At 39.2% G+C, this 20,142-nt stretch overlaps 1 protein-coding gene across 4 annotated transcripts in view; it reads left to right on the top strand.

Moving 5' to 3' along the window:
* CDH18 (cadherin 18) overlaps positions 1-20,142 on the top strand; it is an 840,354-nt gene that overhangs the window by 228,488 nt on the left and 591,724 nt on the right. For all 4 annotated transcript variants that reach the window (XM_037893304.2, XM_037893305.2, XM_043540230.1 and 1 more), the window contains exon 2: positions 1,801-1,910. The gene's annotated coding sequence lies outside the window, so the exon portion shown is untranslated. The remainder of the gene's footprint in view (positions 1-1,800; positions 1,911-20,142) is intronic.

The following is a 20,142-nucleotide window of genomic DNA, read 5'->3' on the forward strand; positions in this document are numbered from 1 at the left end:
CATAACCTCTGGCTGACTTATTCAAATCATGATGTAAAGACTTCAAGTTACAGAGAATCCACCATTTACACTAGTTTAAACTAGCACGTGGCCCATGCCCCATGCTCTGCGGGAAGCTGCAAAAAAAACCCAGGGTCTCTGTCAATCTGACCAGGGAGAAAATTCTTTCCCAACTCCAAATATGGTGATCAGTTATACTCTGAGCATGTCAGCAAGACCCACTACGCAGACACCCGGGAAAAAATTATCTGTAGTAACTCAGAGCCCTGCCCATCTAGTGTCCCATCGCTGGCCATTGGGGATATTTGTTAACAACAGTCACGGATTGGCCACATGACATTATAGACAATCTCATCATACCATCGCCTCCATAAACATACCAAGCTCAGTCTTGAAACCAGTTAGGGTTTGGGGGTTTTTTTGCACCCCCTGCTCTCCTTGGAAGGCTGTTCTAGAACTTCACTCCTTTTATGGTTAGAAACATTCCTCTAATTTCAAGCATAAACTTGCTGATTGCCAGTTTACATACATTTGTTCTTGTGTCAACACTAGCACTTAACTCTCTCCCTCCCTGGTATTGATCCCTCTGATGTATTTATAGAGAACATTCATATCTCCCCACAGCCTTATTTTGGTAAGGATAAACAAGCCAAGCTCCTTGAGTCTCCTCTCATAAGATGGGTTTTCAATTCCTCTGATCATCCTAGTAGCCCTTTTCTACACCTGTTACAATTTAAATTTATCTTTCTTAAACATGGGAGAAGTAACTCACAGTGGTGCTCTGATGATTTAACAGTGTTTTTTTTTTTAAATATAAAACACTATATAAGTCGTAATTATTACCTCATAGCCCTTTCCATTTGATAGCTAGCCTGGGATGTGGTAGTATATTGCAATGTGCAATAGAGTACAAAGTTTATCAGTCATGCATTGTAACACCCAATATATGACTAAACATGTTTTCTCTCAAACCGCTGCTGCCATCGTTAAAATTAGAGCTGATCAAAATTTTTCTGATGGAACAGTTTGTTTCCTGAAAATGCTGGTTCAAAGAAGTCAAAACCTTTCACAGGAATATTTAGATTGTCCTGGGAAATTATTGAAATATTTTGTTTTGATAAGATTGAAAAGCTTCATTTAGACTTTTATAATTTGGGACAAAACCAAATATTGATATCTCTGAGCTTCCTATGGGTATGGAAATTCCATTTTTTGATCAGCTTTAATTAAAATATTACACCATGGCACAGAGCTAACAAACAGTGAAGCTAAGAAAATATGAAGGAGCATGAGATATTATGTAAATTGCCTGGATAGAGTATAGGCTCTATTCCTTTGTTATGGATGTTTTTTCTACACTTTTGCTATTAAATACTCATAATACTCTTTACAAATCATAATCATTCTTTCTATAACAGTTTTTCATTTTTGTTTTTAAAAAAAGCTGATTGCCTCACCAATTTTCCAAGCTGGAATGTGATGTACGGGCAGGAAAATTCCTGAGCTACTTACAAGCCTGGAAACATCACCACTATCCATTTGTTGTGATCTGAAGTTGCTGTTATGGACAGCTGTTTATTTTTGTTTGTTTGTTTGTTTTAAAAAGCATGTGCTATTACCATCGGAACTTGATAATTTGATATATTTGCTGAAAGTAAGTATCTCATCATCTATCTGTCCCAAGTGCAGCATTTTAGGTATATTGCTATTTTTCATTTCGGTATCATGCTGGCAAAATGTTATCCAATAGGCACATTGTTATCTGATAGGCATATTGAAAGCAGTATTATTCTGTTTCAGTGAAAGTTTGTGAGCCTTCCACATCCACCTCTTGATATCTTCATGGGAGATGCTCAAGATTGTTTAACCAACATGCATTTCTGAGCTGTGGGCTACTCATCAAATAAAAGGTATTTTACCTTTTTTTTTTTTTTTTTTAATTCAATCACCTCTCATGAAAAACTTGTTTGGCTTGTTGTGTGATTTATTAATTTATTTAACTTTTGACATTTCTCCTTGCTGTTCTAAACCCTCCCCTCTTTTTCCTGCTTTAGGCTTTTTACATTTTTGGTCAGGAAAACAGAATGCTTAGATTCTAAACTCTGAGGCAGGGGGCACGTTTTCATTATATGTCTGTACAACATCTTTGCACTGAGCCTTGATCCCTGATTGGTGACCTGTGGGTACTACCACTCTATAAATAATAAATAGGAATAAGAATGCATAGTGTCTCCTGTGACTGATGTACTCCTATATGCTGCTCCGTAGTCATCTTGATGGGGCTGCTGAAGAGCTCTGCTGTAGGCCATGGAATTTGTTATCAGCATGATGTATCTTAAGATCTTTATATCAAACATATCAGTGAGCAAGATTTCCAACGTTACTTAGAAACCTGGTTGTTCTGGATGTAACACTTCCAAGCATAATTTTCATTTTAAATGCATCTGTCAACAAAAATTCAGGTAATAGTTTCCTGACTACATTTTTCATGCCCTTTTGTTTGATTAAACAACCCCAAAACAACTATTACCTTCCCAGTCCTTAGGTCCCCATAGAGCCTTTCCCCCCAACCCCAGATTTCTTTAATAATATGTGATGTGAAGTACTATAGTTTGACAGATAGAAATAAGGAACTCTTCCTGCTTTTAAAAGTACCAAAATGTGTACTATGGGTGGAATTATTTGAAGAAGATAGCTCAAATATTTTTCCACAAGTTAGAAGCTCAACTTTACTAGTGACAAAGCTAGTATCTCTAATCCTGGCAGGTTTAAACTGACGTAGTTACTATGAACGAGAGTTGGTCGTTCTGGTTTGGGGCTTTAAAATTACTTTTTATTTTGAGTTAATGTTATAGTTAAAAATAAAAAAGATTGAACTCAAAACAAAACATTTCAAAATTAGTGAAACAAAACTTTTTTGATTGACCTGAACTTAACCTCCCTTCCCTCTCTTCCCCCCCCCCCCCCCCAGTTTTTGGTTTATGAAAATTTTTGAGATTTCAACAATTAGTCACAATTCTATGTGGGAAAATTTTCAAAATCTCAAAAATTTTCATGGGAAGGGAAAACTGTTTCCCTCTTAAAGACCTGCATACAATACATTAGGTGATCATCAATGTTAAATTAGCTAGAGCCACTACAATTTGTAAAACTGTATTTTTGTATTTCATGGCTCATTTTGTGAGTACTGCATAATACTTTACCTAACATTTAGGGCTCAGCTAAAGTTTGATTGTGGAAAATTTCCAAATCAGAGTTAATAAGAGTGCTGGTAGTTACACAGGCATGACTATTCTATTTAGAACACTGTGACCACAGTACCAAATGCAGTAGGGACTTTTGAATAAAGTTGAATTCTCTGCATGCTTCATGGTACATTTTCAAAGTACGTATTTTTTTTTTCATGTTTAGCAGTAGTTAAATGGCAATTTATAGTTCATAGTTTTTCATTGCAAGAAACCTTGATAAAATTTCCTTAAATATCATGTAAAGAAACTACAGAGTAAACACATAAAATGTACAACAAATTCACATAAACCCATGTGAAGTGAGAAACTCAGGAACCATGAAACGGGATTTCATGGTCTCAAAGCTTTTGAAATTTTACTCTATCCAGTTGAATAACAGGTAATTGTGACTGCCTGTGTACTACTCTGTCATTTAAAGTAGAAAAATAAAATTAATCACTTGTGGAATAGATGAGAACTAATGCATAGAGTGGAAGAATGGTCTTGTTACTGAGGCACTGTAGTAGGACTCAGGAGATCTGAATACAGTCCGCAGCTCTGCCACACGCTCCCTGTGTGACCTCGAGCAAGTCACTTAATCTCTTTACTTCAGTTTAACAGTAAAATGAGGCTCATACTTCCTTTCTCCTACTTCATTTAGATTGTAGGCTCTTGTGGGCGTAGATTGTGTCTTACTATGTGTACATTCCAGACAAGACCAGGACATCATTGTGCTAGGCAGTCTCTGCATCACCAGAGTATAAAGAATGTCTTCCATTTATTTACAAAAACAACAAGGAGTCCGGTGGCACCTTAAAGACTAACAGATTTATGTTTTTACCCGCGAAAGCTTATGCTCAGATAAATCTGTTAGTCTTTAAGGTGCCACCGGACTCCTTGTTGTTTTTGTGGATACAAACTAACATGGGTACTCCCTGATACTTTCATATATTTAGATTCTCTTCATTGTCCTCTTCCTCCCTTGTGCATAAGCTCCTAATAATAACTTTTCTACAAGAGTGGACTGTGAAGAAAGTAGCAAGTCTGGAAGATTTGAAAATAAAAGACTCTTGTATTGAATTATTTTGTAAAAAATGGTAAGTAAACACCAGGGTAATTAGTTTAAAATCAGTGATTGAGGAATTAGCTGGGTTCACTCATTCAAGCACTTGAGCTGTACTGTTCTGAAAGGTTCTTCCAATCCTACACTGCGATCAAGTGCTTGGGTATTGACTGAATGACACTGATACTAGATTATGTCTCTATATCTTACTGACAAGCAGACCAGTTTCAAGATAAATTCTTTGCTGTACATAGTTCCTGTTCATAACAATGAGGAAACACACATAGCTTTAGTCTGCAACTGCCCTCTCCTGCACTTCTTTCTTTCTGCCCCAGTAGGAAGTCTCCCAGAAAACTAAAGACTGCATGAAGAGTACACAGGAAGTGTGGCTTCTCCACACTTCCTAGAGAATTTACTCTATATCACATCTTCCCTTTTTTGGATCCTTTTTTAAAATTTACTTACTGAATTTAAACACTGTTAAACTAAACTATTAAACTATTACAAATACTACAATGGAATTAACTCTTCAGGTTGCTTGAAACACAACCCTAATATACCTTGCTCAGTCTTTTATGGTATTTCAGCTATTTGTCTGAACTGCTGTATTGCAAACCCTCTTCAGGTAAATCCTTGTCCGTAATAGTTCAGTCTCCTGGTCAGTAACAGGGTCAGTCTGAATATTTTTCAACTTGTGTATCTGGTCTTACTTCAGTTGTCTTGGCCAAGGTGTTAAGTATCTTGAGCAGATTATTATGATTACTTAACAATATTTTGCCTTCATCTATGATCAGTAAGTATGAGAAAGGTTATTATTCTTTGATCCCTGTGGCTTTGACTGGCCAGTATCTATATCCTGCCAAATTCTCATCGGGGCTTTGTTTATTGAGCTGTGGAAATGGTCATGCTCCTTTATTGTAATATTTTGTCTAATTGTACTTTCACAGTCTTTTCCTCACTATCACAGGCGCCTTAGTAACAGGTTTGACAATATCTAGATGTCTCCTGATGAAAGTTGCACATTTTAATAAAGTTCAGGAATTCCCTATTCTTGAACTGTGATCTGATGTCAATTATTACTTTTCTTGGATTTCCATGACAATGCAAATAGAGATTTAATGTTTCTGACAACTATTACTGCTATGACATCTGTAGGCTTGGTTTTATATGAGTAAGTACACATGTTTGCGGTCTCATTTCTTGGGAAACAGGATTAGGGAGTTAAATGGATAGTCAGGCTGGAAACAGAATGTCTGTACTAGCTAAGATAAGGAGAAGCATGCTGGGAACCATTTACAATGGACACGATAAACCTGGATCTCAAAATGAGGCAGAGTAAGTTGTGCACGGACAATGTGTGACAGCATGCTGTACAGGGATTGGCTTCTACAAAGTAACCAGGCCAATCCCAATCCCTATACCACCCCCTATGCTTGAATCTGATCAATTCAGCATAGCTTTGCTGTATAACAAAAATACTGGAGTAATGAAATCTGGAGTCAAACTGAGTTCTTAGGAAACTGTGGGGAAAAGACGTCTCAGAGAGAATCAATCAGAATCCTCCAATGTGACTACTTTTGGGAAATTGCTTAAGTAGTCCATTATAACCAGGTGATTATGTCTTCCAAAACTGAATATGTCAATTCCAGCTTTGTCCGGTGGAACTGCAAGTTATTCGTGTGGTAACATTGGTTCTTTCTGCTGGGAATCTCTGTACTTCTGAAATGTTCCAAACCCGCTTACCATTTCTTTGATATCACTATTCATCTATGGCCAGAATACAGCTTCTCCAGCTCTCCTTTTTGATTGTCATTCCCAGATGCCTTTTGTGTATTAATTCCAACATTATTCTTTCATCACTGTGGGAACCACAATATGTGTTCTCTTCAGAAGCACTCCTGAGATCACTGAAACCTTATATTTATAGTGTGAATACACAGGTCGGGAGTGTTTTTTGTTTTGTTTTGTTTTCTCCTTTACTTATCACTTGTATCACTGTTTGGAACATTTCATCTTTAGCTGTTTCGGTCCCCAGTTTATTACAAATGCCTGGAGATACAGCATGTAACACTTTTATCATATTCACATGTATGTTTACTGCTTGTTCCACATCATCAGGCTGTGTATTGTCAGATGGAGCATGTTTCTTGTGTAAGCAGAGTCAGGATAAGCTCTACCCTTACATCTGGTGGCGAATCATGGTGGGTTATGGAAAAGAACTTCAGGGGCCGATCTCGTTTGCATAGGCACACCCACCCTGCCTAGATGGCCACTTTGGCTGCTGTAGGAGCCCCAGTTTCTCTGTTATTGGTGCAGGAAGAATAAACTGTTATTATCCTGGTTATGTGAATCAAGGACAGTGGAACTGTACTTGGCCTTTTGTTATGATGGAGGGACTCGCCATCAACTTAGCAGCACTCGCTAGGCAAGCGTCATGGGTTCCAAAACCCAGGGAATTGAGAGAGAGCGAGAGAGAGGGAGCGGCCGGGGCCGGGGCCGGGGCCGGGGCCGGGGATGGGGATGGGGATTGGGATTAATACCTGGTTGTATGGGCTCTTGGTGAGGGCCCTACATGCCAATTACACCGTCTCCTCTGTCCACAGTGGAATATCAGAGCTAGTTTTGATTCTACTAGGAGTCGAGTTACAGACTGCTGAGCTGAATTCACTTTGGGCCAATGGTGTACCAGCACTGAGGCTTCCCTACTACAAGCTGAAATCACTAAAGAGCTAAAATTACTAAGAGCTGAAATCACTGAGCGTTGTGTTAAGTAGTGGGGGGGCCTGAAGATATATTGCGGAGCAGTTTGCGGGATGGCTGGCGGAGCAATTGGCAGTGCAGAGCAATTTGTGGGGCGGCTGGTGGAGCGGAGTCCCACAGAGAGGTTGGAAAGTCGGCTTTAGACCACGTAAGCTGCCCCTTAACCCTCCCCCCCCACACATTTCCACTCAGGTTGGGAGGTAAAACTCTGCAGATATACTTTCAAACTCTGGGGCTGTACTGACCAGGGACAGAGACTTTTGGGTTGTTGGACTTTTGGGACTTTGGGTGACTTTTGGGTTGCTGGACTCAAGAACCAAAGGGGAAGGACACGGCCCAATTTGCTTGGGGAGGGTTTTGGCTCATGCGTTGTATTATGAATCCTGCTGGTGGTGTTTCCCCAACATAATGCCACATTGTTTCTCTCTGTTATTAAAAGGCTTTTGCTACACTCAGACTCTGTGCTTGCGAGAGGGGAAGTATTGCCTCTTAGAGGTGCCCAGCGCGGGTGGTATATATTTGTCCCAGGTCACTGGGTGGGGGCTCGAGCCGGTTTTGCATTGTGTTATTGGAATGGAACCCCTAGATACTGAACCCGGCCCTTGTTGCTGCCAACTCTGATGGGCAGAAGGGTTACACTTGAAAGAGAGTCCGCCATTACTAAGTGGCATCCAGGTTGGACCTCCAGGTCACATCATACTTCTGTATTTTCAACAGTAGTTACTGTATCCCTGTTGGTGCTTCTCCAAGTCCTTATTTGTGTATTGGAGTCAGTGGTTTGTGACCAGTTTCTGCTTTGAAGCTACATCCATAGAGAAATTTGTGAAATCTTGTACATCCTTACACCAGAGCTAGTCTCTTTTTCAGTTTGTTCATATGTCTTCTCTTTGGCTGTCATAGCCCTAGTTGTATATAAAAGTGGCAGTTAGTTCCATAACACTGTAATAGTACTGCTCCCAGCCCTCCTTTCAAGGTATTTGTGGAGAGTTTGTCTTTCAATGGGTAAAAAAATTGCCACACTGAAGTTGGTATCAAAAAGTGCCTTAAATCACTGAAATCCCTTACATGTTTTGGTATCCAAGGCCATTGAATGAGCTTGTGGAAGAGGTGCCTTAGATGAGTTATATGGTTATGTATGAATTTGCTGACATAATTCAACATACCTACAGCCTTTAGAATTCCCTGTTTATCTTAAAGTCTCAGCATGTTGAGTGTTGCTTCAATCTTTGATTCATCAGGCAAGATTCCCTTGGAGGTCAATCTCTCTCCCAACTATGTTGTTTCTGTTGTTTGGAATTGATATTTGCCCTTGTGCAGTTTAAGGTTTCTACCTGTCACAATTTCCAGTACTCTCCTTGGTCATTCCTCATATTCAAAGGAAGTCCTGCCCCAAATTATTATGTCATCAATTTACACTTTCATACCTACTAGACTCTTTAGCATCTGATTCATTTTGCAGTGAAATACTCCTGGAGCCAAACATATTCCAAAAGGCAGTCTTAGAAACAGTATCTGTCAAATGGTTTGTTGAAAGTGTAGATCTTGAATTTCTGACTGTCTATGGGGATCTGCCAATATCCTGCCAATGCATCTTATCTGGCTCATGGTGAAGCATTTGGTTCATGCCATCTCAGAAAACAGTTCACTTGTGGGCAAGTGGAAGTGTTCTTTCTATATTTTTCTTCAGCCCTTTAGGGTCCATACACAGTTGTAATCATCCTTCTTCTCTTTTTTTTACAGTCACTGAAGAGTGAATCCAATCTCTTGGTTCTTCTGTTCTCCAAATGATACCATTTGTCATGTTTTGAAGCTCTTCTAGTCTCTTTCTTAAGACTTGTGGAACTTTTTGTGTAGCACAGGTTCTCCATCTTCTCTTAAACATTTCTTGTCTATTATTGAAAGGAATCCATTTCCTGTGAATACATCTTCATATGATATTATTAATACTTTCATATCCAGTTCTGTATAGCTTTCTGTCTCTCTATGGCAGGGGTCAGCAACCTTCGGCACGTGGCCCATCAGGGTAATCTGCTGGCGGGCCACGAGACATTTTGTTTACGTTGACCGTCCGCAGGCATGACCCCCGCAGCTCCCAGGGGCTGTTCCTGGCCAACGGGAGCTGCAGAAAGCAGCTGCCAGCACATCCCTGTGGCCACTGGGAGCTGCAGGGGGCCGTGTCTGCGGACGGTCAATGTAAACAAAAGGTCTCGTGGCCCGCCAGCGAATTACCCTGATGGGCCGTAGGCCGAAGGTCGCCGACTCCTGCTCTGTGGTAATACATCCTCTTAACAAGACCAAGCACCTAACACATGTGTAGGCCCAAGACTGGTCGCTTGCTTCTGTGGACCACTGCAAACTTGTTTTATCATTTGCCTTTGTATTTAATGTCAGTGTACACTCTCCCAACACTTTAATTGTTTTTCCATTATAGTCTTTCACAGACACTTTAGATTCTTCCACTTTTATGTGCTCCATATATTTCTTTATTCCAGTTTCTCTTGTTACATTTATTTATGCCCCAGTGTCTATCATGTATCTATCACATAAGTGTCATTTGTGCACATTTTAATTAGCCATTCTTCTGAGTTTTCAGCCTCCTCCATTATTATGCTTAAGAATAGCTCTTCCTCTTCACTTGGGGGAAATCCCTTTCTGCATTAATACATTCACTTTACTGCTTTCTTTGCACATTTTAGCATAATGGTTGGGCTTTTTACAGTTTTTACACATTCACCTGAATGCTGGTATTTCCTTTACTCATGCTGGTTGCCACATTACTGGCATTGTTTCCTGCTTTCCATGTTTCTGTCCTTGCCAATTTAATTTCTGTGAACTTTTCCTTTGCTAACTCAGCTGTAGTACTCACAGTTGTGCTCTGTGCCTTTTCCCTAGGATTTTTATCTGTGTTTCATTATGTTCTGCTGCTTGGCATATACATATTGCCATATCTAGTGTCAGATCCCTTTTCCTTAGTAATCATTCATGGACATTTTATTGTTACACCCCAGCACAATCTGGGTTTTAATGAGAGAGTCTGTTAACATTCCAAATTCACGGGATGGATACTTTTGTGTGTGTGTGACAAACTCCTCTGTTTCCCCTACATTCCGTGTTCTCATCCTGAACATAGGTCTCTCAAAAATAACATTTTTTCCAGAGACACAATGATCCTCAAACATTTTCTTTTTCTCCAAAGTTTTCCTCTCTTTCTCCACCATCATCTACATAGAATGTATTATATACATCTAGTTGCATTTGTGCCTGCCACCGTTAAGAGCAGGGCAATCTTCTGCTCATCCTCCAGTTTATTTTCAACTGTGGCTTTCGTTGTACAGTTGAAATTGCTGTTTGAACATTTTACAGGCACATTCAGCATTTTCCCCTGATTCTCAGAGCTGGGAAGGGCGGAGTTTAATAGGACTGGCTCTGTGGCAGCCATTTCAATGTTACTGCTCTGACTGGTCTTCCAGCATTCTGTGCCTTCCATTCCTGGTACGCCGTCATATCTTACAGAAGAGCAGACCAGTGTCAAGATAAACCCTTTATTATGCACAGAAACTATGTGCAGCAATGAGGTAATAAGCTTTCTACTGCTCTGTGTTGCTGCAGCCTGTTACTGCCCTATCCTGGGCAGCTTTGTTTCTGCTCCCATCAGGAAGTGTCCCAGGAACCCAAAGACTGCATCTAGAGTGAACAGGGAGTGTGGCATTTCTTCACTTTCTGGAGGACTCCTTCTATGGTGCAACCTCCTCTGTCAATTAGCAGAGGATTTGTTCCTGCCCAGTTGAAGTTAATGGAAGTGGGAGCAGGACCTTAATCAGTCCTTTACCCAAATACTGACCCTCTATTGAGAATCATAATCAAAACCACTTCCTGTTGGAGATGCATTATTACTTTATGTGTTCCTGGAAATGTATTTAGGGCTTGCTTATGCAGAAAAAGATTATCCTTGTAGTGATTGGGTCAGCCTGCAGTTTCTCCCAGTCCCTGGTGCCTCTCTAATCTTCCTTAATATGTTGTCTCCTCTGACAGGAGGGCCGTCTGTGTGCCTATAGAGAAAGAGGCCAATGGAGGCAGTAATGGAACCATGTCATTCTGAACTGCTGCCTTTTCCTGAGGTTATTTGTTCAGAAATAGAGCTGGTTTTGGTTTTGTTTTTTTCAGGAATGATTTTCCATTGCATCAGTTCAAGGCAATAAACATAATTTTAAATAACAATTTAGGATTGGCCCAGTCCATAAAATCTAGTATTGACTAGGATTGGCTTTTAAAGAAGGAAAACAGATAGTTTTATCAATGAAATGAGACTGTATGAGCCAAAGAAAAAAAATGAACATAATCCAAACTCAGTGGTAATCAATATTCACAAATATAGATAGACTTTTCTGTAGGGAACTAAAGCTCAGACTCTGTAATTTAAAATGTAATAGTTGAGTTTTGTCTTGCCATTTACTATTCTTTAAATTATAAAACAATTCACTGAAGAGTGTCATCTTTTAATGTGCCCTCATTAATTTAAATTTAAATGAAAATAGATTTAAACTGAATTCTGAATAAAATAGGCTAGAAACAAATGGTCAGATTCTGCTACTAAATTCAGTGGGACTCCTCAGCGTAAGGTGGTACTCCGGCATGAATAAGTGTGGCAGAATTAGGTCCAAACTTATAAAGAGGACATACAAAAAAAAATCCATTAGAGAAGATACAGCTAGCAAAGTTCAAATCTGAAATATGGTATACACTTTTAAGCATCAAGGTAAATAACCACTTGGACAAGGGATTTGGTAGATTTTGTCGCTTGATGTGTTTAAATCAGGATTGGATGTCTTTCTAAAAAATATGTTGCAGTTCCACAGCAAGTTACTGGGCTTGAAGTCAGAATTACTGGGTGAAATTCTTTGGCCTGTGTTATGGAGCAGGTTAAGCTAGATGATGATAATGGCCTTCTAAACCTATGAATCCATAAATGGGTCATCAGTGTTCCTCATAATCCTACTTGGAGGCATGTGGCCCGTCAGAAGGTTGACTTAAGACATACTGATGTTTTTTTTCTGTATTTCATCTAAATAAGCATGTGGTATGTGGCATTATTTAAATACCACACTGTTAAAAGGGAATGGACATTCTGAACATGGGAATAATATAAATAAAAAGTACACAGAAACAAATAAAATTAGCAAGGAACTTTAAAAAACAGGGAACATTAGAGAGCACAGATATAAAGCCAGATTATTACCTGGTGTCTAGAAAGCAAGCCAGCAAGCAAAAAGCCAACGTGCCATGGCTCTTCAAGTAGTGTGATGCTGTGCACATCATTGCTGAATAGGTGAAAGAGTAATATAGAGCAGTGGAATACAACTATACATTTGTGAGGTGCTCCTCTCACCATGAACGTCAGAATTCACGATCTATTTAAGGAATTTTTTAAAAAGGGGTAAATTTTCAAAGCCTTGTGAAGGACTTTAGCCATGTGACTCTCTTTGATGTTAATGGGAGACAGGCAGTTAAATCTTAGCACCGTTGTTTGAGAATTCATTTATAGCATTTATTTTTAAGTTATTTGGGCAAACCAGTCCCACAGGGGGCTCTGAGATGGTGTGAAGAGGAAAGAAGGTAACATTTTCTAACCATGCTATGAATTTTGTAAAGTGTATTTAAGTAATACATAAGCTAAGTAATTACCTACATAAGTAAGTGATAAGTAATCAATGTTGATTTTCACTGTGTCTCAGCAACTACAAAAGTCCAAGGAAATTGAAGGTGTTTGATATATTCAACCACAGCTTTAAGGTCACATTGGTATACGTATTATGGTTTTGGTCTGTGTTTTTCTTTTCACTGTGTGTGTGTGTGTGTGTGTGTGAGAGAGAGAGAGAGAGAGAGAGAGAGAGAGTGAGAAGCTCCACACTTCTCAAGACAAGTCCTAAAAATACATTACCAGCAAATAAACTATGTATTTAAAATAACCCAAGAAATGATTGTTAAAATAATACAGTGTATTGAAATATCAAGGACAAAATCCTCAGCTATGTTATAGCTTGATTCAGATGAGGCTGGGAGAAGCAAAGGTGGCCTAAGCCACCATTCAGTCCTCAGACAGAGGCTGTCTCCAGGCCTAACTGGGCCTAGATTAGACCTGTCCAAGGACAGCTTTTTAACTTGTGTAAGCTTGTAATGATGTTGAGGGGCTATTGTACTAGTGAGGATTGCTGAATTGCAGCTCCCAAAATACCCACTCCTATGAAGCACCTATGCTGGAGGGCCAGGAGAGGTTGGCACAGAGCCACTCTGCTGGCCTTACTGTAGACCAGGATTCCTCCATAGCACGGAATTCTCAGCTTCCTACTTAGGGCAATTTTAAGGTCCTATAAGCAACACAAAGGTTCATTAGCGGTGGGCTGAGATCTGGCCAATTAAATGCATAGTGCTGTTTCCCTGTGAAGAAGTTTGAACACTTTAACATGTAAAATGAATAAAAACTACACTGATTAATTGTGATTGGGGTAGAAACAGCCGATGTAAGTTGGGTTTCAATTAAATCAATGTCCCCAGAGCTGGAGCATAATGGAAAATGAGAGTGGAAACTGGTTTTGACATTTTGTTATATATCAAAGCAAAGGAAGTGATGTGTCTGAAAGGCATATGTCCAGAAACGGATTATGTATCTTATGTAAGTAGACAGAAGTTTCTTCAAAGAAATAAGGTGTGCAAAAAAAACAACAACTTAATGATCAAAGGTTAGGAAAGAATAAATATGCATAACTTAACGTAATTTTTAGAAGTAGAAGAATATCATTCTATGCTTTCTGGCAAACTAGTCTGGATCAAAATTTTAGTGGGTTTTTTGTTGCTGTTGTTTTTGTCATTTGCTTATTAATACAATACAGCATCTAAACATGTAAAATTGGATCAAGTGGTTTTCTAAAATATATTTGGCAAAGATGTTCCTGGAGGACAGTTACCTGGCAGTGATGCCAACTCAGATATTTCTTGAGGAAGGGGCAAATTCCAGTCTCTCTCTCCCCCGCCCCCCCAGTAGGAACTCTTTCTGGTCCCCACTCATGTCCACCTCCTCCTAAAGGGAACCGTGAACTAGTGAGGTTCTACTAAATTTAGATTTTATCACAAGATTCTACTAGTTTTAGATTGTGTTTGTGTGTGCGCGCAGGTTTTAATCTAAAGCAGAATGAATAAAATATGTAAATTTAAGAAAACATTTTCACAGCTGGGCTCAAACTTTTATAGTAACAACCTGCTGTGAAATTATGCTGGTATGAATGGGAGGAAATAATGGTGAACATTACTGTAACTACACTGCAGATCATACATCTCTGTAGACCGTTGTTTAAAGAAATGGACACAAGACTGACAAATCCAGAAGCCTTCCATTGCTTTGTTTTTTGTTTCTCTCCCCAATGTAACACAAAGTAGGAGTGTAACACAATGTAACACAAAGCATTAGTAGGAGCATTGCCAGCAGATTGAGGGAAGTGATTATTCCCCTCTATTCGGCACTGGTGAGGCCACACCTGGAGTACTGCGTCCAGTTTTGGGCCTCCCACTACAGAAAGGCTGTGGACAAATTGGAGAGAGTCCAGCGGAGGGCAACAAAAATGATCAGGGGCTGGGGCACATGACTTATGAGGAGAGGGTGAGGGAACTGGGTGTGTTTAGTCTTCAGAAGAGAAGAGTAAGGGGGGATTTGAGGGCAAAACCCCTACCTGGAGGGGGGTTCCAAAAAGGATGGAGCTAGGCTGTTCCCAGTGGTGGCAGATGACAGAACAAGGAGAACTCGTCTCAAGTTGCAGTTGAGGAGGGCTAGGTTGGATATTAAGAAAAACTATTCCACCAGGTGTCTGGTGAAGCACTGGAATGGGTTACCCGGGGAGGTGGTGGAATCTCCATCCTTAGAGTTTTTTAAGGCCTGGCTTAACAAAGCCCTGGCTGGGATAATTTAGTTGGTGTTGCTCCTGCTTTAAGCAGAGGGTTGGACTAGATGACCTCCTAAGGTCTCTTCTAATTCTAATGATAAAAACAACACAGTGCTCACAATGTCTACTGAGACGAATGGGAAACTTAATTCAGCTAATGTAGGTAGCTGGGTATCTCAGAGCCTTGTGCACATCCCAACCTAAATACCATTTTCATTTATAACAGTGGCTCAGATCAGCTCATTTATTCACAACTAACATTGCTGATACTGGGAAAAAAGCATTCTTTGCTCATACAAGTATTATTTGAAGCCTACACAACCATAGACTGTTAATAATTGAAATGACAATTCTGAAAATAACTTATCTTATGTTAACACACCTTACATTTTGCTCTGTTGTAATTTTCTTTTTTTAGCTTTTGCTAGAAATACAAAGAAAGCAATAGTGTATCAATGCAGACTGCAGGATTCATTAAAAAGCTGTTTGAAGAGTTTGCAGAGGATATGGTGTGAAACACATACACACACGTAGTGAATGTTAATTAGCAAAGTGTGTCGACAGTGGAGGCGAGGGGCACTTCAGAAGAAATTTTTCTTTGCTTTTTTTCCCAACTATTCCTTCTGTTTGTAGAAGCAGAGAAGTCTGTCTAGAGCTAGGATCTGGGCAAGTTCTCTGTGTTTTTCAACACTTGTTGGAAATAGATTAGCAGGAACCCATGTCCCTGTTAAAGGGTGTAAGCTAAACTGTCTTTCCATGAAGATTGCACCATGCATGCTTCTGATTTTTGTTGCTTTCCTTACGGAATGTTCCAATTAGAATATATATTGACACAGGCAAGATTTGTGTTTACTCTGCACTTTTTGTTTACTTTGTGCGACAGCTTGATATATTTGTACCATAGTCAGTGACAAAAATCTGTTAATCTTTCGCACCATGGAACCCTACGTAAGGCTGTGCAAACCAAGGAGAAAAACTATTCTCCCCCCCCTCCCCCGCCCCAGGTTTTTGCAGCCAGAGAATTAGAGCTGAGTAAATACTGCACAAATTAACCATAAATATAGGTCTGGGTTTTTTTAAAAAGGATTTGGTTTGATTATGTTTGTGCCCCCTTTTGTGCTCACTTTTTACTAATAATCAAGTAAACAAGTTTGGTGAATATTTAAACCAGTAAAGGAATTAATTTAAACATTTATTCCAGAATATTTGTGGGCAGCAAATAATACATAATCATGAGTATTCCCAGGGGAAATTTGATTCTAAGAATCATGCTAATCCAGTTGGAAAGATACATTCCTAATGAAGAGAGGAAGGGTGGTTCTGTGGTTACAGTGCCAACCTAGAACTCGGTAGACCCGGCTTCAATTCCTTGCCCTGTTAAAGAGTTCTTGTGTCACATTGGGCATGTCACTTAGATTAATTATTCCCCATCTGTAAAATGGGGATAACAACACTTTCTTACCTCACAGGGGAGATGTATGGATCAATACAGTCACATGATTATGAGTCTGTAACAAAGCAGGGCTTCTCCCCAGCTTGCAAAGGACCTACTGTCATGTCCACAGTCTCTTTTAGGCAGTTTTTATTTCTCAAACATTGCAAAGTAAACAAAAACAATTATTCAGCTCACCCCACAAGATTTTTTTCCCTTTAACTTTTAAGCTGCCCCAGTCCTCAAGGACTCTGGGAGTCCTGCTTTCTCTCTGAAGGCCCTGTTTTCAGAACAGTTCATATCAGGTTCTCACTGCTTTCCCTCCCTTGGGGCTCTGGCAGTCTTCCTTCCTGTAGCTTCCTAGCTCTGACTCACCAGTCTCTCTCTGCACCAGGCCCAGGTGTCCTCTTTTAAAGCCTAATCTTGGTCAGCTCATGAGGTACAGGTGCACTTGCTCTGCTCCTTCTTAAAGGGTCAATGTCGTCTTCAGACAGAGGCTCTCAGATACTACAGTGACGGAGGCCATACGTGTACTTAATATTCAGAATCATAGAAATGTAAGGCTAGAAAGATGGATCATGAGACGTCATCAAGTCCAGCCCCCTTGTGCTGAGGCAGGAGCTGGTAAACCTAGATCTATTATCCTCTAGGTGCTTACAAAGTGATTGTTTAATATTTTTTTCTCATATGTTCCCAGGTATCAAAATTAGGCTGCCTTGTCCGTAATTATCCTGGTCCTATGTAGACAAGCCCTTTTAAAAGTATATAAAGCTATAGCATTTTGATTCTAAGGCTGTAACATTTTCGTATAAATGTAGTTTAGTGGAAGAATGCCACTGGCAAAATAAACTAATTTGTTTACATTGCCATTCAACTATAATTAAGGTTACATAAATAAAGAGGGGTTAGTAAGCTCAGATAAGAACTGACCTGAAACTTCTTTCAAATTTCAGCCCAAAATATCTGAAAACCTAATAATTTTGGAGGACTTTTAATTAAATTATTTTTTATTTATTTTAATCCATTTCCTAACTTCATGGGTCCAGCAAGGCAGAAGCAGAAATGTTGAAATAGTGCAGGTAAGACTTCTTTTGCAATGTAAGAATCTCTTACATGTCAGGATTCAGGTAGCACTGGAAATCATTTGTGAAAGACTGTTCTTTTAAGACTTTCATTCTGTTTCTTGCAAGTTCAGGAGGCTCTGACAAAGTCTGGATAAGCAATACAGACTTTTGGAATGTTCCAAAGTGAACTTCAAATCCATGTAAGATTGCAGAAACCAATAGGGTCACATTATACATGTCTGACCTTCTGGGAAATGCAGTATTTTCTTAAACTGGAGTGGCTGTGTGTCTAATATACTTTGATATGATAGCACACTGTGTGTGAGCGTGAAAAAGAATAGTCAATTTGATACTTCCTGCTTGTCCTAATCAGGTATCATGATATTAAAGATAAGGTCTTTCCCATTTTTCAGTGCTTTTCTTCCCCATCTCTTTAAATGTGTAGAAGTGTCTGACATGTTGCTTTTTAATTGTTAAATGAAAAGCTTTGCAATGGGTACACAGAGCCCCCAGAACTGGGAAATACCGTCTTGTCATTCTACACATAGAAGCTCCATTATTTTCTCCGATAGCCTGTGAACTGCTCACAATTAAAAAAAGCCGTATCTCCTGGACCCCCAAGCCCTAACTATAATAACATGAAAATATTTTTGAAATATTCTATTTTAACATACTTTTAGGAGATAGCTTGGATAGCTGAATAGACCTTTTCCCTCTCTAACTTTTATAGTTCTATAGAGGAAGTCCATATCTTCATTCAGACTGACATACAATACATATTATGGTTTCATAAAACACATTTGCACCATCTTTTTGACTACTTTTGGTTTTACGTGCTGCCAGCAACTTTTCTCAATAAAATTCTTAATTTTTACAAACAACCGCTGCAACATGTACTTGGGAAAGAGCCACTTTACATACTGTCATGATGCTGCACGCGTAGCACCCAGGGGGACCTGAGAAGTGGATTATTACTTTTAGGAGAGAGAATGAATGGACAGCCAAAACAGGATTATTAAATTATCCTAACCTACTTTTATTTACAAATGTATAATTCTTGCAGATGTTTCTGAACAGAAATGAGATTTAGTAGCAAAAGCAGCACAGTTCAAGCTTGCAGAACCAGGATAGCAGCCAAGGATTTTCTCACCACAGTCCTCTGACAATACTCTGCATGTCTTTCTTCCAGCAGAGCCCAGATGGTTTTTCCCTGCACAACTCGACTTGTAAAGGTCACTTTCTCTATTTGGAAGGCTCCGACCCAAATTCATTTCCAGTACAATTTCACTGGCCCTTTGTGTTTAGCTCCTCCCCAAATACATATTAGCCCTCCTTTCCCTTTATTTTGTGTTCAGACATATGCTTCCAGAAGCATTCTATCTAGGGCACTCATCCTGGTGGTTCTGCAATAGGATTAGAGTTACGTAGAGACCCAAAGATTTTGATGTCACTTACTGTCTATTATTTCTAAAAGGATTTTTCATACAAAGTCAGTAGCCCCTCCAGTTATCTCAAATATCAGCTGTGTAAGCCAAGCTTGTTTCTGAATGATACTGTAATGGTGTCAGCTCCCCATTTTAAAAGATTGTATTCACATTTTCAGTATCCTTTTATATGTCTGATATTTTTGCTACTCCAGCTACAACACATAGATCAATGTTAAGGCCCTTATTCTCCACCATCATGCCACTTGTGTACATCTGAGCAAAGTGAGAGCAAAACTCTACTAAATCAAAATGCCTTTTGCACTCAGTTTATACAGATTTGTTCTCAGTTTGTGAATGGCTACCCCAGGGGCAACTCAGTGGAGACTCATGCTATAAATCTGTATGTACATGAGTCAGTTGTAAAGGGAACCTGTAGCCAACAACACTTTATATCAGTTGTAGAAGTATTCATTGTATAAAGCCTTTAACTTTCAACAATTCAAAAATTAAGTTTATTAGATTTTAGATGTAAACTGCATTAAAGAAGGCACTATAAAATCGTATTCAGAAAGGCAATGAACTTCAAGTAACCAATAAAAAGTACTTAAACATGAACAAGAAAATTGTGGCAGTGTTAACATGGCTAGGCCATGGGTTAAAAAACAAACAAACAAAACACTCACACACACATCCTGTAGAAATGTATACACATCCTTTAGCAAAGGCTACTGTGATGAGTTTGGACTAGAACTAGAGAGAAGTTATTTTCCCTCACTAATGGTACCTATTGCAAATAATCCAGATTTTAACCCAAATCATGAACAAGAGAACTTTAAAGATTGGGAAAGCCATGGAATACATATGGTTGTCCAGCTATTCAGTAAAGAAATTTTCTAATTTATTTGGAGATCAAAATTTACTGGTCCACTCTCTCATGGTACCACTACTTTCAAGTTAGGCATTACATTTCTCATTTTTCTAGAAAGAATGTCTGATACAGAAAGCTAACTTCAATGGAAGCAATGGCATCTGGTCAGTTAGAAAACAAAACAAAAAGAAAATTAATTAATTTATATCAGTCTTTGTAGACAATGTTTCTAACAAAAAAAGTCCACATGTGAGATGCCAAGAAAAGGACCTATACAGACCAGTTGGGGTTTGATCTGGAAAAGAGGACCAGCAGCCTCAGTCTGTAGCACAATAAAATCAAATGTCTTTCAGAGAATATTTCAGTCTTA

Source organism: Chelonia mydas, chromosome 2, assembly GCF_015237465.2.
Source record: "Chelonia mydas isolate rCheMyd1 chromosome 2, rCheMyd1.pri.v2, whole genome shotgun sequence".
NCBI classification, from domain to species: domain Eukaryota; kingdom Metazoa; phylum Chordata; order Testudines; family Cheloniidae; genus Chelonia; species Chelonia mydas.